Source organism: Mustela putorius, unplaced genomic scaffold (assembly GCF_011764305.1).
Source record: "Mustela putorius furo isolate JIRA1106 unplaced genomic scaffold, ASM1176430v1.1 tig00003911_pilon_pilon_pilon, whole genome shotgun sequence".
NCBI lineage: Eukaryota > Metazoa > Chordata > Mammalia > Carnivora > Mustelidae > Mustela > Mustela putorius.
Genome location: NW_025422058.1, coordinates 3,951,468 through 3,978,249, shown reverse-complemented (window position 1 = coordinate 3,978,249; position 26,782 = coordinate 3,951,468). Strand labels below are relative to the sequence as shown.

Here is a 26,782-nt window from a genome sequence, read left to right as displayed (position 1 = left end):
GGAGAAACACTATAATAATTGAAGGTGCTTTGGATCTAGGAAGAGATATAAGCATGAGTCTTCCCCTAGAAGACTCACACTAATATTTTTGGAGTCTAATTAATTAACAATAATGATTATTATTATCACAGCATTCTTGAGTGCTTATTATGTGCTTATGAAGTGTTTTGCATACAAACCCTCCAGTGTTTTCAGTAAGGCAGGGATTATTACCGTATCCATTTGACAGATGAGGAAACTGAGGAAGAGAGATCAAGAAATTTGCTCAGGTTCCCATGGCTAGTACATGATAGGACCACATTTTGAACTAAGCAGCCCAATCCTAGAAACCTTTATCTTCAACTCTTCCACTCACCCTGCTTCAGCTGGATACAAGTCTAGAGACACTGACTCCTAAGGGTAGAAGAAAACTATCTGCAAAGGTTAGTGCCAAAGCTACAGAAACATCTGATGGTTCTAATAAGTTGTAAGACACTGGGAGAGAGAAACTTGATGATTTTAATTGGTCATAAAACACAGGCAGAAGGAAATTGGGGAACAGTGAGAGGTGACCTAGTTTCCGCCCTTAGAGTAGTTGGAAACTGTTTAGAAAGAGCCTGTTGTGTTCCCAAATCTTTTCTCTCCCTTCCCAAGGAAAGTAGGTGGAAGAAACACGAAGCCTTCTGACTAAGGTCAGAAGGAATATTAGAACAGCAGGGCTGGTTTATCTGTCAGACACTGGACAGAAATCTGAAATGAAACTCTACCCTAAACACACATATGCAGATATTTGTCCATCCTATTTCTTAAAAACACAGAACCTATAATCTTTAATGGACTGTGTACTGTAAGGGTAGAGGGGAAGGGAGTTAAAAGTCTGAATTTGCAAGGTGAGAACAGCAGCAAAACTACTCCATGAAAAACGTGTTCTTTAGGATGTTAATTGATGCATCAACACCTTGCAGCCCTGGTCTTCACAAAGTCCTGAATTGGGGTTTTCCTCTGTCACCAACTACAATCCTCTTTTTCTTTCCTTTGATATTTTACTATTCGTGCTTGAGTCAAAGACTCAGCTTGTTCTACTGGAGGAGCATTTGGTTTGTTGGTAAAAGGGCACCAGGGAAGTGACAGGAAGTCCTCATGATGCAAGTCTTTAAAAACTGAAACAGTGATTCAGGCCAGCGTTTAGTAACATCACAAGCAGGAAGTCCTTTTTTAGATCTAATCTGCATCCACCCTGCTGCAATTTATAAATAAACTTTAGCCTCTCACCTCAGCCCCCAGAGTACTGGATGCCCAAGGAAAATTTAAAACAGTAACTGAATGCACACCAAGCCCAGGAGCATTCATTAATTTGCATACAGTGCATTGTGATCCTCAGATAAAAGATGCCACATTTGTAGGAAGCCTCGGGAATTTTTTTTCACAAATTAGTCCCATAATTAAACTCCTGCTAGTAGTAATTGCAAATACTTACTTCATTACAAAATAATTCCTATTCAGAAAAGAAAAAGATGCAGCTCCTCTACTTATTTTATTGTTGAACAGACATGCACAATGGGTTTTTATCTAAAAACTCAGGGCACCGAGCTCTTGCTGAGATAAAGTAGGAACAATGCTGAGATAAATTAGGAGCAATGCTTTCAAATCCCCTGCATTGGAGGAAAATGTGCTTCGGCTTCCCAGGTGTGGGTCAGAGGTGGGCGGACTGGATCTGTGGTTGCATATTAACTCCCTGACCTCCGCTAGATAGCCAGGTGACAGCTGCAGTGAGGTTTCTTTGAAGTGTGACATTCTTGCGGCACTTCAAAGGGCCCGGGCCTCTGAGGTGAGTCTGTTTGTCCGCCACACCTGGTACCTGCCAACCCCAGCGGAGCAGCTGGCCCACAGGAAGCTCCTGAGAACCAGCCCGGATCTCTCTAATGAAAACTGCGCTGAAGACAGCGGGGCCCTGAGACCAATCAGGAGCTCTGAGCCCTGTCCTTTTCTGAAAAACAATGCCTCCTCCACCGCGGTCAGATCTTCGCAGCTCAGCAATGGCCAAGTGAGGAATTCTGACTGGAAATAGTGGAAATCAAACCTTATTCACACAGGGAACAGGTCTGAGCAGCGAGGCTTACGTAAAAGTGAAATGTGACCAGAATGCTAAGGCTGTAAACTGCTGGGAAAGGTAGACGTGAAACAACCAACAATAACTGAAGACGACTGGCCAACAGGAGCACACAGAGGTCGGATCTAGAATAGAAACCTAACCCTGGCCTCAATGCAGGTCGATTAAAAAGCACGGAGCCCGTACCTTCCGTCTTACTCCGTCCAGTCACCCTAAGCGATCACCTTTCCACGGCAGTGCTCCGTAACCGGAGTTCCGGAATCCCTGCTCTGTACCGACGTGTGTCGGGATGTTATGAAGGTGACCAAACGCAATACTCCTCAAAGAATTAACCGTCTGGTGGAGAGTACCAGCTACAGAGCTCCCTGTCAGGCACCTGGCCTCTGAGAGCAGACATCTCTGGGTTTGAGTCAGAGCCATCCCGTTGGCTCACTGAGAGGTATTTATACCGTAATAAACGTTATGTGAATAAGGCCTCTCTCTCTTTCTCTCTCTCTCTCAAAATATCTGACTGTACTGTACTCACCCTTCCACTCAGGATGTGAGATGCTAACACCCGCGAGGCGCAGCTCGGTGAATGACGCGTAACACCCGCGAGACGCAGCTCCGTGAATGACGCAGGCGCCGCGGCGTCCCGCAAGCTACTGCGGACCTGCAGATGATTCGTCAGAAGGACGATGGCGGCTTCCCGCCTGCGGTTGACAGCGTGGAAAGCGAAACTGCGGATGAGGGAAGACGGCTAGATCCGCACTCACAACCCGCTCGCTGCTTGCGGGGGGGGGGGGGGGGGGGGGGGCCCCCCTGCATCAGCTGTTTGTGGTCCGGCCGAGAGGGCTGTGACTGTCCCTAACACGAGTGTGCCGTGTAATTTTCGGACGACTTCTCGTGGGGAAGCCAGTGTCGCAGACCCCACCCCGGTGAGTCGCCGCAGAGAGCTGGAAGGTGCTCCTACTCATCCCAACCCACGGCAGACACCGTGCTCAGCTCACGGGCTAACGACGATTAGATGAGATCGTGAACGTGACGCTCTTTGCAGACTGATGGACACATATTAAGGACTCAGTGTCCACAGTTCTTATTGAGATATAAGCATTGTCTGGTGCAACCGGGTGGCTCCGTGGATTGAACATTCGACTCTTGATCTTGGCTCAGGTCTTGATCTTGGGGTCGTGAGTTCAAGCCCGTATTGGCTTCACACCCAGTGTGGAGACTACTTTTAAAAAAATAAATAAATAAAATACATACATACATACATAGGTATTGCCCCTGGAATAGCAAGTGATTATTTTTCATCAGCATATCTATTCCTATCATTGAGCCCACCCACATAATGAAAGAGAACTGCAGATAAGAGAAGGCAGAGGGTGAGGATCTTGCTTAACTTTGCATCCTTGCACAGTACAGTACGGAGTACTGGAAAGAGCATTGCTTGGGAATTCAGATAGACCTGAGTTTGAATCCTGACTTCACAACATACTCATCAAGTTACTCAACGTCTGTCTCAGTTTGGCCATCTATAAAATGGAGAGAAGGATTGTAAAAATTAGACATAATGTATAAAAAATACCTAGTCCGAAGCCTGGTGTACCCAGGCTAGTAAGATACATCATAGCTCCAGCTTTCTCTGTTGGTTCTTCTTTGTGCCATTTATAGATTCCCTTTTAGCAAGTGCTTTGTAAAATAGCAAAGGCCTTGAAAACTAGCTGTAAAAGTAACATAGGGTCACATGCTAACAAACATCATTTTCACCAGAAAGAATGAGTGCACATAATTATTAGAGAACCCAGTGTGTTAGCATATCAACCATGCTTCTGACAGGTAAGATCACAGGTAAGCCCAGTCCCAGCCAGAATGGAAAAATAACATGAACTGGCTTTTTTAAAGACTGATTTATTTATTTGAGAGAGTGCACATCTGTGTACCAGTGAGGGGAGGGGTAGAAGGAATCTCAGGCAGACTCCCCATGGAACGCAGAGCCCAATGTGGGGCTCGATCCCATGACCCATGAGATCATGACCTGGCCGAAGCCAAGAGTCACACATTCAACCAAATGAGCCATCCAGGTGCCCCAGGAATTTATTTTAATTAACACACATCCTTCCCTTATTCCCACTAACTCCCCCTATGACTTTATCTTCATTACCAAACAGGTCTTTCACGCAAGCATACACACATACACACCTGCATTCTTGGGTCTAGCCCCCCTCTTCTTTATATAGGTAGTTGTATGTGGCACAATGTGGTAGAAATGGCCTGAACTTTGAAGCTAGACACAATTAATGACTTCCTAAAAACCAATCTTCCTTTCAGCTTTTCTAAGACCCAACCCAGCCTTTTCTACCATCTTTGCCAAGGCATGTATGGTCTCTCACCTAAACCTTTTAAAATACTTCAAGACTCCACTGCAGTGCAGTTCTGCTCTGTCCGTCCTCTCAGGGACTGCCATAGGAATCTGTACCTGGTATTTTACTTACTCCCCTGTGGAAGAACAACCCCATACTGTGAATATGAAAGCTATTAATATTATTGCTTCTGCTACCATTATAATGAAAGCTTATCTTTATGAAAGCATTGTGCTAAGAGCTATCAATACATTAGATTTTTATTTCTTCCAACTATAAAGTAAGTGTTATTTTTCCAGTTTTGCAAATGAGAAAATTGATACCAAGTTTGGGTAGCCTGCCCAAGGCTGTAAAGCTAGAATATTGCAGCTCTGGGACTGCAAACAGGTTATTCATTCATATATCCATCTATTCATTCCCTCAACATTCAACAGATAGTTATTGAGTATATACTCTGTGTCAGGCAGAACCAAGTATATCAACAAATGAGGTGGATGCCATTCCTGCCCTAGAGGGATTTGTCTTCAGTCTGACACCAAGTCCTGATTCTTTTTTTTTTTTTTAAGATTTATTTATTTATTTATTTGACAGAGAGATGGAAAGCACAAGCACGCAGAGCAGCAGGCAGAGGGAGAGGGAGAAGCAGGCTCTCCTCTGAGCAGAGAGCCCAATGTAGGGCTCTCAGGACCTGGGATCATGACCTGAGCCAAAGGCAGACCAGACGCTTAACCCACTGTGCCACCCGGGCACCCCACCAAATCCTGTTTCTTAACCACTAAGTGTACTGTCTCCCAAAGTAGAGTCTAAAGAGGTGTCCTGGCATTGTAGAATATACACTAACCTTGAAAGGACTCATAATTTGACTTACCTAGAGATAGCCTGAGGTTCCAAATCATCACCCTTCGTAAGCTAAAGGAAGAACTCCTAGAAGGGAGTTCAAGCTCTTCAAAGGAAAAACGTTCAAGCTCTACTCGATTTGAGTACAGTGGAAAAAGTCAAGATCTGTAAGTATCAGCCACTCACAGTTGACCACCCTCCTTTTCCAGCACAAGGGTCCATCCTACCTGATGGAAGGCATTTCTAGCAGATAATTCAGTTAATTTCTTTGCCTCACTTCTAAAATTGTTTCTGTATCTGTCTCTCCCATCCCCAGCCAGGCCAGACAGGGAGGCTCCTACTCAGTATTTTAGTATGATTTTAGAAACACTGAGAAGCTAACTACTCTCTCTTCCTCTAGGGCCTCTGCACTGCACATCATTAGGAACATAGAGACTATAATTTGACAGGTGCCCCTAGGATGGGAAACTCCCCCACAAAACCGTAGTAATTCCTTACATACCCCAGATGCATCTGTTTCCTTCCACCCTTAGTGAAGATATTTTAAATGTAAATACTCTTCTAAAAGGCCATATGCACACTAAGAGTCCATCTTTTCCTGGTGCCATTTGAGGATGTGGGGGTAGTGGGGGTAGAGTTCCTTGTGGCAGCCAGAATTGAAGGAGAATTTGGAACATAAGGGAGAAAAACACTGAAGACAGACCCTGTCCACATCTTACTCCCTATACCAAATTTGGGCCTCATTTTCAAAATTACAAGAGCCTCAAACCAAGGGTAACAAATTGAAATATAAGACCCTATTTTATGTCCTTACACTTCACTCACCACACGTACCAGTAGATAAAAATCTGACACATTTTAGAGGAGAAATATATAATTTCCATGGTACCAAACCATCAATTATTTTTCTAGTTTTCAGAATATTTATTGTAACATTCTGACATGCATATCATTTTAAGGAGACAACTCAAGTTTCAAAAAAGAGGCATTCTATATAAGAGTCCATAGGAAAATATAGCCTGTCTTCCACAAATAAAATGGGTTTCACTTAATATTCATTAAAGTGTGACTTGCTTTCGGCTCATAAATCTTGAAAACCACTTCTGGCCCCCTGCATTCTGTTTTCATTGGCTAACTCACTTTTTCTTTCCCTCGACACTTTATAGTTTGTGTTTAAATATGAGGCACAGCTGGTTTTGCCAGTGGGGGTTTCTGGTTTGGTTTTACAAGAAAACACAGAACAAAATCCTCAAAGAGTTACAACAGGTGTTCCATTTTCTCCTCAGAGTGACATTGTGTAATGATGAAAAGCAAACGAAAAAGGTAAGATGATGAGCTACCCAACCTAGCAGGACAGAAAATACGAGATGCGGCTGCTCAGCTTTAGAGCAGCTGCCATGTTCTGCATCTTTATAGACGCACTCAGTCTGTCTGTCCCCTTTAAAGAAATTACCAATGATAAGGACACAGACTTGAAAATGAATGTCCACTTTCTCAAATTGGAGAGAGAGTGTGTGTGACAGGGATTGGGGGTGGTGATGGCAAGGAAATTCTTAGCCATAGCCTATTTTAAGCTTGTATATCATATTTCCCTTTCTGCTCACATGGCAGGTATGAACTAAGAATACTCTGTGAGGCCTAATGACCAAAAAATCAAGTTCCTCTCAAACAAGAGCAGTGGCAAAACCAAGGATTTGAGCATAAAGGACACTATATGTTAGAACCAACCTTGAGAATAGGTGAGTGATACCCTATACTGTGCTTAATTTTTTGAGAGTTCTTTTTCTTTTTTTTTTTTTAAGATTTTATTTATTTATTTGACAGAGAGAAATCACAAGTAGATGGAGAGGCAGGCAGAGAGAGAGAGAGGGAAGCAGGCTCTCTGCTGAGCAGAGAGCCCGATGCGGGACTCGATCCCAGGACTCTGAGATCATGACCTGAGCCGAAGGCAGCGGCTTAACCCACTGAGCCACCCAGGCACCCCATCTTTTTTTTTTTTTAAGATTTTTATTTATTTATGTTAGAGAGAAAGAGAAAAGGAAAGTGTGGGGAGGGGCAGAGAGAGAAAATCTTCAAACAGACTCCCCACTGAGCACAGAGCCTAACTTGGGACTCCATCCCATGACCCAGGAGTTCATAACCTGAGCTGAAATCACTAGTTGGATGCTCAACCGACTGAGCCACTCAGGTGCCCCCAGAGAGTTCTTTAATTAAGGAAAGTAACAGAAAGAAGAGTGATGATAATGATAATAGCTAGGATTTATCAATTGCCTTAAACGAATCAGGCACTGTTCTAAGCATTTTACTTGTAGTAATTTATTTAATCCCGATAACAACCCTATGTGCAGGTATAATGGTTATCACCATTATCGGTATGAGGATCCTGAGGTCTGGGAGTGAAGTTCACACAATGAACAAGGAATGAGCCAGGATGAAATAGCAAAAGACGGAAGTCTTTGGACAAGCATATAACTGCGTACCATGGGGAATGTTAACTACCCTCTTGTTCAGTGTTGTCTGTAGTCAGGTAGTAAGAAACACAGGTGATTTGGCCATCCAGGAATCTTAAAAGGTCTTTAGAAGTGTTAAACCTATTCCGAAATTTCCAATTACTCTGCCCACACTAACCACTAATTACAGAAAGTGCCAATAAACTTGTTCTATGTTCCTATTACTATTCCCAGTGCTCTAAACATATTATTCATGTAAGCTTCTCTTAACCCAACGAAATGGGTACCATCATGATCTCATTTACATATTTGGAAACTGAGGAATGGCAAAGCTTAAAAATTTCCCACATTTAGACATATGGAATATGGTTTTTCCAGGATTCTAACCTGGGCTTTTATGGGTTCAGAACTTAGGGAAAGAACACACCTGTTTCATGCACTCTTCCTTCACATAAGGAGCACATATGTGTTGAAGGATAATCAACAATTAATGTCCAATAATGTTTGTTGAACTAGTTGACATTATCAAATATGAACCTTGATACTCAAAGACCCTCTTGTTTCCTGATTACACATAAATTGTCATTCATTTTGGAGCTGCAATGTCTCAAACGAAGAAATAATTACACGGAGAGAAATTCTATGCTCCTACGTAGCAGGCTTTTATTTACTCTCTATTCTCCGTGCCTGTTGGAAGCCCACTTGTTGTTTCAAAGCCTGGCATTCCCTTCTCTGGAAGACATCCCTGATCACTGCAGTGCACAGACTTTCTCATTCCCTCCTGTGTGCTCTACAGCCAGAGCTCTTCAAACGTTCATGTGCGTCCAAACTACCTGGGGATCCTGTTACGAGATAAATTCTGATTCAGTGGGGTTGGGATGAGGGCTGAGATTCTACATTTTTAACAACCCAGGGATGAGATTCATACCCAGGGACCACACTGAGTAGAGCAAAGCTCCGTATCACTCCATTGGTTAAAAGGGTTGGTTAGCACTCCACTCAACTTGCCAGGCTGTGAGTGGGCAACACCTCCTCCTTATTTGTCTTTTTACCTTGCACAACATTCTACTTTAATTATTTTGAAGCACTCTTGATATTAGAGGTTCCTCACCACAGTCCTGTGGGATCTGCAGAACCAATCTTATTATCCTGGAGGAAAACTGGGGCTTGGGGAACTTGAAGAGCTTGCCCAGAGTCACCAAGTTATCCCAAGCTCTTGCCCATGGTCGGATTTTCAGGTTTAATTTGCTCAGATCCTGCCTTGTGTGCCTACTATCATTCTTAGCAGTAGGGCATGGGGGAATGGACATGCGTAGATATGTTGAGTGGTCACAGTAATGGGGAGTACCTGGCGGTTGGGGTACAGGACTTGTAATGGCTCCTGCACAGGACAGTCCAGCACAGTATTGTCTCACCCAAAATGCCATGAAGGGAAACTCACAGAAGGCATTTGGTGCACATGTGATCGCTAAGCTGATGCTCAAATCTTGGCTTGAATCTTTCAGCAGCAGCAGTGCAGCACAGCTAGTGGTTAAGAGGCTGCTCTGGGACTTAGGATCTGCCCCCTAATGGCTCTTTGACCATGGCCATGTTAGTTCACCCCTTCTCTGTCCCTTCCTCTGCAAAGTGAAGATGCTATGATAGTATCTACTTTACCAGATGGCAGGAAGTTTGAAATAAGAAACTACATATAAAGTACGCAATGAATTCTCAAAAACCACTAGCCATTTCATTATTACCATCACATCTTTTATTCTGCATGCTGTTCATTTCAAACAGAGTAATGGTTTGAAGGGTTAGTCATATCCCATCTAAATGAGGGAACAGCCATTTTGTCAAAGCCAGCATGGTTCACAAGGAAATGTTTGGAACCTGTGTCCCACAACACACATGCGTGCACGCACTTAGACAAGCGCAACTCTTCTGTGTCTCCCTGGATGCCCAGGACCCCCATTTCACCCCCTAATAGGGTTAGAAGTAGGGATAGAACCTGACCTGCCAGAGCTGAGTGCCGTAGTTTTTTCTTTTCCTTTAACAAAACTCACTCACTGTTACATAATCATAATGCCCTCCCAGGAAACATATCTGTATTTTGGCAGAAGCCCTATACTGACACCATATCTCACTCAAAAAATTTTCAAAAGTTCTCAGGAGGTGGGACTGTTACTCACTAATGTTGTATGAGCCCTCTTTCTAGAAAGCTCTTTTAACCTCAGACATTTGATGAACTCTTACTCATATTTTAATTTCACATATAGTATACCCTGTGAGGTTTTCATTCCTCTAGCCCCTTGTCCTCGCCCCATCAAAGAGCCAGAGCCTCTCCTCTGTGGTCCCATTACAACCAGCACCAGACCCCACTGCAGTGTATTGTTATTATCGCACTTCTCCACTCCATACTCAACAAAGCACGCGCCCACCCTAACCCTTCCAAGCTCCTCCTTCCTCTGATTTATCTGGGGAAATCTGGGGCACAGGCTGCACCCCACTTCCACATTCCTGCTTGTTTACAGTTGTCTTTGAACCACTGAGTAACTGTCCCCAATTCCCATAACTTGATTATGCAGAGCAAAAATCTCTCTAAATTTCCAGACCACAGCCCCATTCTTGGAGGGGAGGAGGTCCACTGTCCAAAGGAGAAGTTCAATTCCAATTTCTAAGGATAGAGCCATCACACCTTGGTAAATTATGTCAAAAGGTCCCCACGTGTGAAAATGGTGACATTCATTTTTTGTTCCAATAGCAATGCTCCTTTCCCTTTTGCCCAGATTTGTTTAATCCCCAGTTCGAATCGTGCGTGGGTCTGCATCCAAACTACGCCAGCAGTTACTTAAAGGCGGGGACTGCACCACATTCACCTTTACATTTCTGGGGGCCACTATGCTGCCTGATGCAAAAAGTCGCGAAGAGGAAGAGGATGTGGGCTCTGAACCCTTTTGACAATCTCCCTATCACACCTCTTTGGCAACCAGTTCCCCAAATGTGGGAAATTCCAGCCTGCTGGGACCTTCTACTTGCCAGACCCTGAAGCAATTGGAAAGATGAGCTGTGGCAAATATAAAAGAAGATAGACACATTAAAACGGGCCTTGCATTTACACTTTGATTTACCTCTTTTTATGCAGTTCAAAGTGAGATCAAGACCTAAGCCAAGATCTAGAGTCCAACACTTAACTGACTGAGACACCAAGACACCCCTAGTTTTCCTTTTTAAATTAGTAAATATCTTGAGGGAGGTACTTTGAAACTGCAAATACTGTTCTCCAACTTCCATGCACCAATACCTGCCACAATTATTACTATAGCTTTCTAATGGGGATTTTCCTTTTCCCTCATCCCTTCTGCTAATTGGAATCCTCTGTAAGGAAGAATTGTTCCTTTTCCTCAATTCATTTATTCAATTATTTATCAATATTATTATGGATCCATGGATATTTTCCTCTGACTTTAATCTAATGCTATCATTATTTATTTTGTTTTTCAAGATAACCTAAATTTTTTTTAACGTTGGTAAGGGAACCATTAGCTTGGCCATTCTAACTCTTTTTCCTCATCTGTAAGATGAAGATAATAATAATAATCATGCTGTTCTTCAAAGGTTGTTGTAAAGAGCGGTGCCTGGGTGGCTCAGTTGGTTGAATGTCCAATTCTTGATTTCACTTAGGTTGTGATCTCAGGGTCCTGGATTGGGCCCCACACTCAGTTCTGCGCTTGGAAGGGAGTCTGCTTGGGGATTTCTCTCCCTCTCCCTCTGGCCCCACCTCCATTTGTGTCTCCTCTCTCCCTCTCTCTCAAATAAATAAATCTTTCTTTTTTAAAAGGTCTTTGTAAAGATTAATAATGTCATGCATATAAAGCATGACATTATTTATCAGCTTATTATTTAGCATCCAGTAGACTCAATATATATTCACCATAATGTCAGTATGATCGGCACATGAATATGTGTGTCAGATACAAACAGGAGCCAGTGGCACAGTGAAGTGTTGTCAGTTGTGGAACAGATGTCAGGAAGACAAATCAGGCAGGAATTCCATTGGGGAGCGGGAGGCACAGGACAGCTGCTACTAACCGGCCACCAATATTGGGCAAATCACGTCCCCATCTGGAATACTGTTCCTCGTGGATATACATTGGAGGTCTGTCCGACTCTAACATTGTGTGACACTAACCTGTCTTAGATATATGGAAAAATTTGGTAACTCCCACTAAGTCAGGGAACAAATGAATAATGCTCCTACAATGACTTGAAGAAGGGACTTTCACAAAAGCATAATCTACGAATTTTTCGCCAGAATAGAAACAGAAATGAGAAAAAGTAAGGAAAATGACATATCTGGCTATTTTCTTGTTAGGCTAGTGTTTCCATCTCCTAGTAAAACTCTCATGATTTCCCTGCATTTGAGTGTTACATGTGGAATTGTAGAGTTTTTTTTGTTTTGTTTAGGATTTTTTTGTGTCATTCCTTCGGATTACAAAGATAAGCAACTTTTATCTTGTAATTACATAATGGTGTTTTTAAATTTTATTGAAAAAAAATGAAAACTTTTTTTAAGTGAAATAAATTGTGTTGTTTGGGTGTATCGTTCATTTGTATATCACCAGGGTCTGTGACAGTGCAGGTGACTTAGTGTGAGCTCAAAAAAATGTTGATTTTTTTTAAAAGATTGATTGATTGATATACCAGAGAGAGAGTGCACACAAGCAGGGGAGAAGCAGGCAGAGGGAGAAGCAGGCTCCCCACTGAGCAAGGAGCCCGATGAGGGATTTGATCCCAGGACCCTGGAAGCATTACCTGAGCAGAAGGCAGACCTTAACCAACTGAGCCACCCAGGCTTCTCAAAATATTTGCTGATTAAATGAATGAATCAAGAATGAACAAATCATTCAACATATGCATTACAAAAGAAGGAAAAGCATTTCATTAAAGGATAGCAACAATATAATCACCCAAAAGGAGTTACAGAATAGAACCAGGCCAGGGTGAAGGTGAAAAATTGTTCCTCATCTCACGTGGGTTAAAAGGTTCCAGAGTCATGTAGAGGGGGGAGCTGCTACCACTGTTCTCTCTCCAGCTTCCTCTTCGGAAAAAATACCCTTTAACACCAGACAACAAACCTCGTGGAATGAATGGAAACCATTGGCCCACGGTCAATGGCATCTGTCACAGGCTCTGGGCCTTGTTCAGGTTCCACATTTAGTGTGACTCAGATGTTACTCCCTCCCAAAGTTAAGGACATGGATTTGAACAATTCATAAGCACCTCTGAAAATAACTTCAACATGCTCCATTAATACCACCTCCAGACATACTCCAAAATTAAATCCCGCCTTGTTTGTTTTCCTAACACCTGCTCCCTGACTGACCAAACTGTTTCACACAAGCATTTAACCTACTCTCCTCTCATGGAGAAACTCCAGCTACAGGAGCCACACTGGGGAACTGCCTTACAGGCAACATGTGAAGTCCTGGTGGTGCTGCTGAACCACCTCTTGGATCAGGTCCAGGCTGAACGGGCAGCAAGCAGCATCACACAGCGAGTCGCACTACAGCGCAGGGGATGTGTCTGGGGCGATCGGACACCACGTAGTCTTCACCGTCTTCCAACTGGCTTCTCCCCCACTGTGCTTACGGTGCTGACCACAGGCTCCTGGTCCCTATTGTGTTTTCTGACATCACACGTCTGGCCACCTCTGTGACTTGATGCCTGGTACCCCTAAGTGAAGGGGGTCAATAGGTTAAACAGTAATCATCATCATTATTATCCCATAGTGTTATTAACATTTAATAAGATAATGGATTCAAAATTAGGGGTGCAACAAATGTTGATTTTCCTTCCCTTGTCCACAAACCTGTCTGAGCAGATCAAGGAAGAAAAGGAAAACAAGAAGTAAAAATGGTTAAGAATTAGGTTTTAAGTCCCATTCCCACTTCTCTTTTTTTCCTAGTTCAGCAGAAACTATGACAGACCAAAGAAGGTCAAAGAATCCTTATGTGGAATTGCAATGAAGAGTGTGATGAAATATTCTAAATGGCACGCATGTTCTCAAAGGAGTAGGCAACGCGGGGGAGAATTCAGGGCCAGTAAATGGGTCCTTTTCATGCCCAAGTTCTGTAGATTTTAGACCTTGCCAGGCTATTTCTCAGGAAAGTTATAGGGGGGTGGAGTATGGGGAGAAGAGGAATGCTCCCACTCCAATTACAAAATTGTTTAATTTTACTTGCAACTCAGGAAACCCAGAACACAGAAGAGAGACCACTGAAAATTTCATGCTGTTTCACCTTTTCACTGTCTTTACTGTAAGCATGCGTCATAGTAGGAATATTGATCGTTCACGACACAGTAAACACAGGTGAGCAGTTCTGCGGAATTTGGGAGTGAGGGAGAGAACAGGACATGTACACAGCTGTAGCCCAGTGTCATCCCATGGTCATTATTTAATACAGATGAATTATAGAGTGCCACCAGCAGAAGATAGAAGAGATACAACCTTAGAAAATAGTGACCTTGCAAAACATAGGCGGTAAGAAAAGCAAGGAAATGATTGCCACAAAAGTCACAATAGCTGTTACCTATAAGGGGGCGGGGTGTGGTCTAGAAGGTAAACAAAGGAGGGGCTTCTGGGCTTGCCATGGTCCATTTCTTGATTGAGGGGTGTTCATTTTATAATTATTCATTATACTATACGTTTATGTTTTCTGTTTGCATATTCTGTTTCATAATTTTTAAAAGGTTAAAAAAAGAAGGAAAATAATACCCCTCCCATCATTAAAGGGGGAAAAAACTAGTTTACTGCAGAGCTTAGCCCTAGGTAATTTCAACATCTTCCTCAGCTGACATCCATTTTCCTCCCGTAGGCGGTTTTCTGGAAGAGAAAGAGGAGGGTGGATTTTTGAGGAGTCATAAGTAGACTGCCATTAACACTCCAGAATAGATGACTTACCACAGACAGTTTTAGTACTAGAGTATGTTTGGGATAGGTTTTTTAAAGTCCAATTATTCTAGAGTTAGAATTCAGTGAGGCTCCATAAGATACCAGAAAGTTCTCCAAGGGGTAGGCAGTATTCACAAGTCAGAGTCATCGGACACAAAGACAGGGGATACAAATGGGCTTATGAAATCATCAGAAAAAAAAAAAAAACATTAAAAAAATTTTTAAGGAGTTACTAAGAACTCAGCTGCTCCGATTCAGGGCATAGCGGGGCCTGGGGGCCTGCATGTGAAGAAAATCCTTCCTGTGTTTGGCATCTGAGTGACTCACCCAGAAAACCATCCACTGCATGCAGCAAAGAGGAAATGAATCATGGAAGCGTCTGACCTTTGCCCTTGTCATCTCGCTACAGGGAAACCACCCACAGACAGTCTCAACAGGCTGGAGACAGGGCAGTCAAACAAGGCATACAAAAAATGATGCAAATCCATTGGCAGAAGAAAGCAAGATAATCAGGTCAGGAGAATGCAGCTGAGGGGCTGAGAATACAGAGTAAGAATTGATTTTCTGAGAAAACTTAGAAGTTGAACTACCATCACAGACGATCTGGCAGTATCCACTGGCATGTTGTCTTAAGCAGTTATCTGAACATCTTCCACCATTAGCTGGGATGGGGGTGGAAAAGCACCATAGAGGGGAACAATGACCCAGTGCCCCCTTGGAATCCCCATCCTATGTTTGGTATTTAGAGAATTTGCTTGGCTTGCTTCAAGGAAGTAGACCAAACTCATACAAGTAGGAAAGTTGTAATGAATTTTTTTTTTAAGATTTTATTTATTTATAGGCAGAGAGGCAGGCAGAGAGAGTGGGGGAAGCAGGCTCCCTGCTGAGCAGAAAGCCCGATGCGGGATTCGATCCCAGGATCCTGAGATCATGACCTGAGCCGAAGGCAGAGGCTTAACCCACTGAGCCACCCAGGCACCCCAATTGTGATGAATTTGACAGACTCATTTACACTGAAGCAGATGCGAGCTAAATGTCTGCTCCAGAAAGGTAGAGTTTACAATAAGTGGTGGAGGAGCCCTAACGCAATCCGAAGAATTATCCACAGCCACAGTCCGACATTCAGGTTGTGATTGTAGTTTTAAACAAACTCAGCACGCCTTCAGAATGCTAATCCAAAAGCCAAATATAGTTCATCCAAAAACGTGTACAGAGTAGAAAGCCAACACCCAGGAGGAGAAGGAAAAGCTCTCCTTGCTTAGGGTTATGAGCACAAGTGCTTCTGCGACAGCCTCTCTCCTCACCAATCAATAGCCAGGATATTGGTGACCACCTGGTGAGCTGCCGCTGTCAAAGGCATTTCCCTCTCTCCAAGGTGAGCTTTTTAATGCAATTTATTGCCTTATATGGGTCTACAAATAGTTTGGGGTCTTAGATACCTTATTATAAAATAATATACCATTCCTCCAAGAAATTACCCAGGCCTTTGCCCTTGGAGTGAATTTGGCTAAGAAACCTTGCCCTTGCTGGTTAGGAGAGTGGGAATTAGGTGCTCACATGCCACACAGCTTAACTCAGAGCTCTGATCTGTGCCTGGGAATTCAAACTGTAGAGGACATTAGGACACAAATGGTGTTCAGGTCTGAGCTCAAGAATGCAGGTTGGGGCAAACCTTAGACCCTTTCCTTTCCCTTCCACCCTCACTTCCCTCTCTGGCCACTTTTGTATTCTCTCCTCTTATCCTCACCAACATTAGCCCACTTCATTAAATTAGAGAAAGGAGTTTAGTCATTTCCAGGTAGGCAGGCAGGATTCCTTGGTCCGCACCCTATTGTTGCCCTGAGCATTTACTGATGAAAATGGAAGTGATTCAGTCTTCTCTCACAGCACAGAGGCGCAGTATGATCTATGAGCCTTTGAGGGCTGCTAAATGATTTACATACAATTGGTATCAGGGAGTCCTGCGATCCTCTTCCCACTTCCTTTATGAACTTCCATCCTAGCAGTATTTTCAGCTAATGAGCTAGTATATTTTCTGTAACTACAGTAATAATTTTTTTTTTAAAACAGCTGCCATCTATTCAATACTGACTGTAAGCTAGGCACTCTGCTAACGGTTTTATAGACATTAATCCTGTTAATCTTCATAGCAACCATAGCATAGAGGTACTATTTCTATCACTACCTTATAAGTGGGGACTATAAGTTAGAGAAATTGTGTCACTTGCCCAAAATGAAGCCAGCTGGTAAAGGAACCAAGACTTAAGCCTAGGGCTCTTCCACTTTACAATCTAAGCTCTTCACTATCACGCTGTATGGGTCCTCTAAGGCTGGGGGCAGGAGAAGAAACAAGTGAACTGTATTTGTTGCCACACTGCCTTGGGTCACCTTTTCCTTACACTCAGGTATGTAATCATAATAGGCAGTAGAGAGGAAACATAATAAAGTCTTATTTCCACGCGGACATCCTACCTGTCATCTGCACATTTTCTATATTTCTTTCTTATGTGTAAGAAATGAGAAAGGAAGAAACCTAGCATCAGAAGTGGTAGCAGCCTGACTTCCCTCTTCCTGGATAATGGGAAATTTGACCTTTCTGAAAAGAGGATCTTTCAAGCTTGACCAATAAAAGCCCCATCAGAAACACCTCATCAAGCACACGTTGAAAGAGACCAATTGAGTTCAGCCTCTCATTTGGAATTCATCTTCTGACCTTCTGCTGGGAACAACAGTAAAGATAATACAAATCACTCTCTCAGCTTCTACCTCCATTTTTAACCTGAACTAACCTATCAACAATGTACAGAGCTTCTGTCATATGCATTGGGATTAGAGCAGTCGTTGGGTAGCAATCATGGAAGAATTAAACAGTCTGTCTTTAATGAATACGTGTTCCCCACAGCTTGGCACTTGGGAGCTGGTTTCATCTATTGATGACATACAGTATAGAACAGTTGGTTTCTGATCCCAGAACCCACTATATTCAAAACAACATTTTTTAGAAATTAGCAGATTAGAGACTCAGGATTTCCTTTGACTAATCAGGGTTCTGGCTACAGGAATGGAGAAAGGACATTCCAAAGACAACTCAATGTTTAGCTTTTAAATGAGTATCGCAGTTGTTGGAAATCTTCCAGGGAAAACTAAAATCTTTGGGAGAAGGGAAAGGAATCGTCTTGATTCTCGTCGGCTTATTTGGTTTAAACCCCATATCATATCAGGAATTTTTGTCCTTAGCAACACATGTTTTAGAATCAGACAGATCTGGTGCAAGCCCTGATTTCCCACACTTACTATCTCTAACTTGGGCAAGTTTTTTAACCTGAGTAGCCGTCTCCATCTATAAAATGGGTTGTGAGAACAGAATGCATCTTCTATGTAAAAGACCAGCACAGAATGAGAACTCACTATATGACAACTTAAAAAAACCGACATTCACACTGCATTTTTCCAGTCAACCAGTTTGAAAACTAGATGCCAAAGATGCAACGGCCTGTGCAAGATAAGGCCGCACAATAAAGACTCACCACCAAAACCCTGGCAGATTTTACTAAAGGAAGGAGGAGGCATTTCTTTCCAAGGAATTTCACCCATCTCACACTCCCCATGGACCTGAAAGGGGAAACCCATTTGAGACACCAATGGATGAAGATCGAAAACTTGCCCTTAACTGTGGCAGAGTGAGAATTCACCAAGATAATCAACAATAACTGGCTCAGAGAAAAAGCCTTTTGAATTCAAACCCAGCTAATTGGCGGAAAAGAGCAGGTCAGACAAAGGGAGCCGGGGTTCCATGTGGAACTGGAATCTGAGTTCCAGTTAACCCAGATTCATTAAACAACTTAAACCAAATGACTTGAACCATGGAGATCGCTTACATCCAGATCTCTGGATCAAATAACTTCTTCCCAAAATAAAGCCGGTGGGAAACTTTCAAGTAGAGTTTGATAATCTCAAAACAAAACATTAATGGCAATTGTTACATGTTTTATCCCAGCTGTCAATCGTATCGTGGACTTGGCATGGGGAGAATCACCAAAACTTGCCCAAATTAAGTTTCATTATTAGGGATGTATAATTGATTTCCTAATGAAACTGAGATACCCACAAGTAACATAATGAAGGTTAAGGAAAAAAGCAAAAGCACTAAAAACTCCATTCTGAGTCTTATTGATTAGAGTCAGATAAAACAAAAATGTAAACCAAATCTCAGTATACAAGTCAAAAGAAATAAAATGGGGGAGGAGAAAGAGAAAGAATAAGGAACAAAATGAGCCAAAGAGACAATTGCCAAGTTCTCACAGCATCTACAGAGAAGGGGAGGAGCAAACATAGAAGCTGACAGGAAAAGATTCAAGAAGGAAAGTGTGGGAAAATGTGAAAGTGCCTTGAGGAGGAGCCAAGTTTTAGTGGGTGGGAGAGATGAAATGATAACATCTGTTGCCGCCTAAGCTCTGAAGGGAAGAATCAAGAGTCTCCTGAAGACCTTTGAAGAAAGGACAGGGCTCCCGGAAATGGGGCAGAGGCCACGCCGTGTGAGCTTCAGGTGGGAAGAGCCTCACTCATCACAGCAGTGGGCTACATACAGACTGTAGTTGTGAACAACATAATAATAATAAAGGCTTGTCTCACCCCTGCATAGAGTTTTTTTTTTTTTCCTTCTGAGGTAATCTGTGTGGAGAATAACTCCCACATATTTCTTTCACAGCTGCTCTTACCCGCAGGGAAGTGACATGAATGGGTTAACCTGGTCACAGCAATAGAACATGGAGGGGGTGACTGAGAGGTAGTGGGGCCCCCCTCAGCTGAGTCAGCTAGGTTGTGGCAGCTGGAAGCCTGGAGATGTGATATGCAGCTCAGCTGGTCCATCTGTTGTCTGAGGGCTCTGGTGACCTGTCTTCCCCTGAGATTCAAGAGATTACCACACACTGGCAGCTTCCCATACTTCTCAGCTCCCTAAGACAGTCACGTACCCCAGTAAAGTCTCCCAAAGCAGGGCTATGAACCTCATCTTATTCTAAGCAGGCTCTTACCCATTCCTCACCCTTGTTTTCATTTCCCTTTTCACTTGGGTGAAAGGAAACAATTCCAGATTTTGGTATTTGAAAAGACACTTCTAACTGCCAGCTTGACACCTCCACCTGGATATCTCCTATTAAAGACATCAAACATGAACTCTTGATCCTCCCCTACCCTGCTCCAAAGCAATCCTGCTCCGCCTGAAGTGTCCCCCTTTCACTGGATGGCAATGGCATCTTCTTCAGTCCCTTCTCTTTCACTGGCACCCCGCATCCGGTCCATCAGCAAACACTACCAGTTCACCACCAGAATGTACCCAGACTCTCAGCACTTCACAGCACCTCCATTATCCCTCACCAGGAGAGTTGCTGTAGCCTCCTAACAGGTCCCTGCTTTTCTGCCCTTGTCCTCTGTCCTGTGACATGGTGGGCCAACTGACACAGGTCATGGCGCCTCTCTACTCAGACCTTCCAGTGATGTCCAGTCGCAGCTGGAGTAAAAGCGAACGTTCTTACCATGACCGAAAGGGCACTACACACTCTGACCCCCAGTGCCTCTCTTACTTTATCTATTTCTACTGTCCCCTTTCCTCACTCCAGGCCACCCACTGGCCTCCGTTCACTAGGTATACTAAGTATACCTAGAGTTCCTAGATTTAGTAAATAAAAAACTGGACAGTGTGATTTTTTTAGTACAAGTGTCCCCCAAATATTTTATGGCACATACTTCTATTTAAAACATAGGTGTTGGGGCGCTTGGGTGGCTCAGTGGGTTCAGTCTCTGCCTTCAGCTCAGGTCATGATCTCAGGGTCCTGGGATCGAGCCCCGCATCGGGCTCTCTGCTTGGTGGGGAGCCTGCTTCCCTCTCTCTCTGCCTGCCTCTCTGCCTAATTGTGATCTCTGTCAAATAAATTGGTGAAATCTTTAAAAAAAAAAAAAAAAGTAGGGTTGTTCATCTGAAATTCATACTTCCTGTATTTTCTCTGGTGAGCCCAGAGACACCCCCACCTCGAGCCCTTTGTACTACTTGTCCCCGCGCCCGGAACACCCTTCCTCTGAGATTTCTGTGGCTCGCTCTTTCATCTACTTCAGTCTTTCGCTCAGACATCACCTTGGGGAGGCTGGCCCCAGTCACATTTGAAACCATACTCTGGTTCTTCCTATCCCCTTTTTCCTCTTTATTTTTCTCTAAAATATAATTTACATAATTTACTCCACCAACTGAAATGTAAACTCAATGAGGGCAAGGCGGGTGTTTTTTGTTTGTTTGTTTTTCTGCCTGGATCACTGCTCTGTCTCTAGCACCTAGAACAGTACCTGACACCTAGTAGACCATTGATGAATGTTTGTTGAATGAATGAATGAACAAACCTCTTAAAGCTGTTCATAATAAAGCAGCCGACAACAAATTGCCACTGATTCAAGGATTTTTAGACTCCTCCTTCCATCCATGTTGAGATTCCTAAAGAAGCCCACCCCATCTGTTTCCAATAGTGCCACCCCAGAATGAATCACCTTTCTCAGCTACCCACAAAACAGATCGTCTTGTTTGATACCAATTTTAAAGAAAATGCCAAACGTCATTAAATATAGATAATGCATTAACTCACTTTGCTGTGCTTTACAGCTTACAAAACACCTTCACCTCATGAACTCCTTTGAAAGGCCTTAAATACAAGAGAATCAGATTCATAAAGACCAATTATTTTCACAAGAGGAAAATTTGGTTTTCATCATAGCAATTACATTCGCAAAGACAGTACTCAATCCAACCCAAAATAATTCAGCCCAATTTCTGCCGTACTCACCCTGCTGAAAATGTTCTCTTTCGAATCCAGTTGAAACTGTTAATGCTGTGACAAATAACTTATGAAAACATATTTGCAGTAGATAACACCTTGACTTTGTCTGTATGTATATGTCATATATGTGGTTGTGTGTGTGTGTGTGTCTGTGTGTGGTTTTAAGAAATTAATAACCTGCATCACCTCTCCTGAATAATGCTAGCCCAATTAATCATTAAACATATGAAGGTGTTATGATCATCAAAGTCTCTTCGGTGTTTACATTAGAGCATGAGAAAAGTATCCATTGCTATATCTTTCAGAACGAGCAATGTGCAGCTGCTCTTAATTTTCAACTGGAGGGGGAAAAGGCATTGAGGCACATCTCTGATTCGCATACCCCCAAACCATTCTCCTTGAGTGTTTCTGAACAACCTAGGGGACACAGTTGTGCCTTAGCCTTCCTGCGGCGGTGGTTCCTAGCCTCAGCTACACATTCAAGTCACGTGGAGAGTGTTAACAATCACTGATCCTTCAATCCTACCCCAGAGAATCTAATTGATCTGGCCAGGAGCCTGGATCCTGGGAGTTTGAAAAGCTCCCTAGGTGAGTCTAGGAAAGAGCCAAGTTTGAGAACTACGAATTAAACTTTCCCAAAAATTGCACGGTGGAAAGAAGCCCTTTTTGGTTTTCAGTGAGACACCACATTTCCAGGTTTCAAAAGCTCATCTCCAGATTATAGTGAAGTAAATGAGTTTGAAGGAGTGGGGGAAAGCTGCTCTGATTTTATCTAAAATCAATGTGTACTGTTTGAGGGAAAAAAAAAATTATCCAGGCTTTAATATAAACAAGAGAAGTTTCAGTTCAGCAGCCCTGGGAAACTCCCCAATTTAACGTAGCCTTTCAACGACTCTCACGTGCATTAACTGTGGCAGTAGAAATAACTGACAATGTGCTCTTTATTCACACCAAACACGCCAGTGGACTTCAAAAGAAAATCAACATTTACGGTTTAATTACTGTTTATTCCCTGTATTCAAATCAGCTTTCTTTGGCTGCCCCCTTCTAAATACTCAGAAGGGGATTTAATCATCTGATCTAATTCTTCCAAAGAATAGAAAGTTATCATTATGACAGCACAATGAAAAAAAAATCATTAAACAAATAAATGAGAAAGAAACTGTATGAAGCGTAACCACATTGGGTATTTTTTAAAGCCTCTGTAAGATAAAACAGTTCATTTTTTGAAAGATAGTAATTTAGGGGTTAAAGCCTGATTTCTCTTTTTTTAAAGATTTTCATTTATTGGGATGCCTGGGTGGCTCAGTTGGTTAAGCAGCTGCCTTCGGCTCAGGTCATGATCCCAGCGTCCTGGGATCGAGTCCCACATCGGGCTCCTTGCTCAGCAGGGAGCCAGCTTCTCCCTCTGCCTGCCATTCTGTCTGCCTGTGCTCGCTCTCTCTCCCTCTCTCTCTGAAGAATAAATTTAAAAAAAAAAATCTTTAATAAAAAAAAAGATTTTCATTTATTTATGAGAGAGAGAGAGAGGTGGGGAATGGGCAGAGGGAGAGGGAGCAGCAGGCTCCCAGCTGAGCAGGGAGTCCTATGTGAGACTTGATCCCAAGACCCTGGGTCATGACCTGAGCCAAAGGCAGACGCTTAACTGACTGAGCCATCCAGGCAACCTTTTTTTTAAAAGATTTTATTTGTTTATTTGAGAGAGAGAGAGAGAGAGAAACAACCTGACTCCTCTTTCTTAATTGAGTTTCAACTTATTATGTCTATGCTAACAAAATGAAGTGCATCAATAAAAAATATTAGTGCTTAAACTCAATGTGGTACCATCGACACCAGTGCTATCCAATAGAAATATAATGGAAGCCACTTATGTAATGCGAATTTCCTGGCAGATGTATTAAAAAGTAAATAAACAAAAAAAAGTAAACAGGGACAGGTGAAATTAACTTTTATAATTTATTTAGATTTAACCAAATATAGTCAAAATACTACTTCAATTAAATCATATCAAAAATCATCAGTAAAATTCTCTACATTTTTTTTTGTATTAAAAAATAGAGAATCCCGTATGTATTTTATATGTACAGCATGTCTCAATGCAGGCTAGCCCCATTTCAGAGCTCAGTAGCCCCATGTGAGTAGGTACTAGAGAGGGTAGGTCTCTAGCCAACACAATAGCCTGAAAATTAAAGTGAGTATTTTCCCTTTTGGTCTTTACTTTTTGGCAAAGCACCTTTAGTTGTGCTAAACAGAATGCGGGCTTGGTGACAAATGACCCATGCTGAGTACTTTCTACCCTTTAAATTTTTTGCGCAGCTTTGCTGGAAATGGAAGCTCCAGTTTGGCCCTTTTCTGCACTAGTATAATTCATGTTTGCTTTTCATTAGGCAAAAAGAATGATTCTGACTCAGCCTGGTTCTTAGTTACCCCTGAAAACTGATAGCACTTGTCTCCAATATATGACCTATCCATGTAGACACAGTTGTTTTAACACTGTCTTTCCCCTGGTTAGTAGCATTTGTTGATTACACTGGAATGGCTCTCTCTACTTTTGTTAGCTGTCATATACTGGGATTTTGCAATTTTATTACAATATCCTGACAACATAGCCTCTTAAACAGTCCGAGGGACTACCATTGTAGACAATGCTTTTACAACTTAATGTTTTTACAATAAGTTAAGCTTAATCTTAACTTTCAATGACCTAGGCAACAGGACTTGTTCAAATTTAACCCAGGTCAACTTCCCATAATATCTAGAAGAGATCCAGGCAATCTTTACCTAGGCCTCTCTCCACACACTCTTTGAAGTTACATTATTTCTTAATCACCCTTCAGCCATTGGTAAATACACTGCCTTCTCCAAATCAAACAAAAGCTCTCCATGTTCTCCAGCTAGTAGATGATGTCAGAAGAAAAAAGTGAAGGTAACATTTATATTTATGCCACAAGTCAACACATTGTGACCCTCACCTCAGGCTTCAGGGAAAGCAGATCAGAAAACTAACGAAGGCACAGTTTGTCACAAGAATGGATTTCAAGAATTCAGTTATCAGTTTTGTCATTTACCGAGATCACTGGAGTGTAGTCATGTGCACTGTGCAAATATAATTTGCCTTCTTTGCAATGGCTTCATTTTTTTCATGCACAAAGCTTTGCATTTTAAAGAATCTTTGCACATAGCAGAGCCCTGAGAAGAGGGATGAAGAATTCTGAAGGCTCAAGGACATGTTTTTCCATCTTTTCTCAAGAATACAGTCTCACCACTGGAAAGGATTTATATTTTGACATACACAATGCACACGAAACCAGAATAAGAATCTGCCATGGATGCCTATTACTTATACACCAAATCTGAACTCCCTCCAAAGTCTGACCTCATACAACCCATCATTCTGTCTCACTACTTGCTTTCATATAATCTTCCCTCCAATCAGGATGGTTTCTCTACTACCCCTCACCTAATCCCTTCGCTCCATTCACCACTCCCCCCACCATCACATACGTAGTCCTGCCTGCATGCCATTACCCATTGTTTTCCATACACCTGGAATACCCTCAATGCTCAGGTGAACTCATAAGTATCAGCGAAGGTATTCACTTTATACCTTATCACTTCTAGGCTTGGGTTTGCGAGGCTAAAATTCCCAAGATCCGTTTGTCCCCATCACAGTAACCATTGCCTGGCTTGACACTGTAATCTAATTAGCTAGGATTCATGCAGGAATGTTTCACTGAAGTAGAAGAGGCACTTTTTATTCTCAATCGCTCTGTATAAGGAAAGGGGATATTTTCAAGGAAAGGCTAGCTGCATACACATGTAATTTTTTAAGGAAATGTCTGGGGTTTTTAAATTGTAATAAGATACATTAACACAAAATGTATCATTTTAACTGTGTCTAACGGTTCAGTTCAGTGGCATTAAGTACAGTCATACTGAAACCATTATCACCATTCATCTCCAGAACATTCTCATGTCAAACTTTCTCATCTCAAACAGAAACTCTTGGGCGCCTGGGTGGCAGAGTCAGTTAAGCGTCGGACTCTTGGTTTCAGCTCAGGTCGTAATCTCAGGGTCTTGAGATGGAGCTCAAGACCGTTTGGGGCTCTGTGTCAGAGTCTGCTTGGGACTCGATCTCCTTCTCCCTCTGCCACCCCCCACCCTGGCCCCTTAAGTAAATAAATAAACCTTCCTTCAGTCTCTATGAATGTGACTGTTCTGGGTACCTCATATAAATGGGACCATGTGTATTTGTCCTTCTGTGTCTGGTTCATTTCACTTAGCATACATCTCCAAGTTTCATCCATTTTATAGCATGTATAAGAATTTCCTTCCTTAAGGCTGAAGAATATTCCATTGTGTGTATACACCACATTTTGTTTATCCATCGATGAACAAACCATCAAAGAAAAGGGCTTACTTGCCCTTTGAAGCTTCTTAACCTCTGCTTCCCATCTCCCTCATGGCAAAGTAGAAGTCCCATAATTTATTAAAACACACACATGCACAAGTTTCCATAGCAGCTTGCTATTTAAAGTTCACAAATAGGTCTTTTGAACATTTGGAGACTATTTGATTTCCCAATCCCAGCTATCTCCTACCCTGATCAATCTTACATTTGTTAACAATGAACTGAATTCAGTTTTCAATCCCAGCTGCCCTGACTGCTTCTCACTCAACTTGGGTATAAGACTGGATTTTCTGAAATCTCCTTTGCTGATGATAGAAATTAATTTTTAAAGATTATTTATTTGAGAGAGAGAGAGAGTTTGAGAGAGAGAAAGAGAGAGATCACAAACGGGGGTAAAGGGCAGAGGGAGAAGCAGACTCCCCACTGAGCAGGGAACCTGACACAGGCAGGTTCTGAGCTGAAGGCAGACACTTAAGGACTGAGCTACCCAAGTGTCCCTAGAAATTAAACTCTTAAGTCACATGTAAAGAGACACTAACGTCCTATGGAGGGAGCTTTTCAGTACCTGCCCTGATCACTTCTCATTTATATTCATCCCTCCTTTAACTCACATCTTTGTGTCATTATCATTATTATTATTACTAGTACTTTAGGGCTTTCCATGGCAAGCAGCATTAAATTCTATTCTGTATTATTATTTCCTTGATTTGTCTTTTCATTTTGTCTTCCCAGCTCCAGTATAAATGCTTCAAAGCACGTTCTGGATCTTGTTTCTTTTTATGCCCGGTCTATACCATAACACAGCACCCGTTTGTTGGTCCAAAGAAAATACCATCTGACTCCTTAATTGCCTGAGGTTCACGGCGGCTCACATTGTGGGTTCTCAATAAAACATTAA

The 26,782-nt window shown here is 42.4% G+C and overlaps 1 long non-coding RNA gene across 2 annotated transcripts; it reads left to right on the top strand.

The window, feature by feature from the left end:
* The first annotated feature begins 2,895 nt into the window (after window positions 1-2,895).
* LOC101671406 lies at window positions 2,896-26,782 on the top strand. 2 transcript variants are annotated; one of them, XR_001179359.2, is made up of 5 exons: window positions 2,896-3,006; window positions 6,555-6,591; window positions 6,880-7,007; window positions 13,950-14,070; window positions 26,617-26,782. It is a non-coding gene; the product is annotated as an uncharacterized LOC101671406 (long non-coding RNA). The 2 variants fall into 2 exon arrangements; XR_001179358.2 differs by lacking the exon at window positions 6,555-6,591.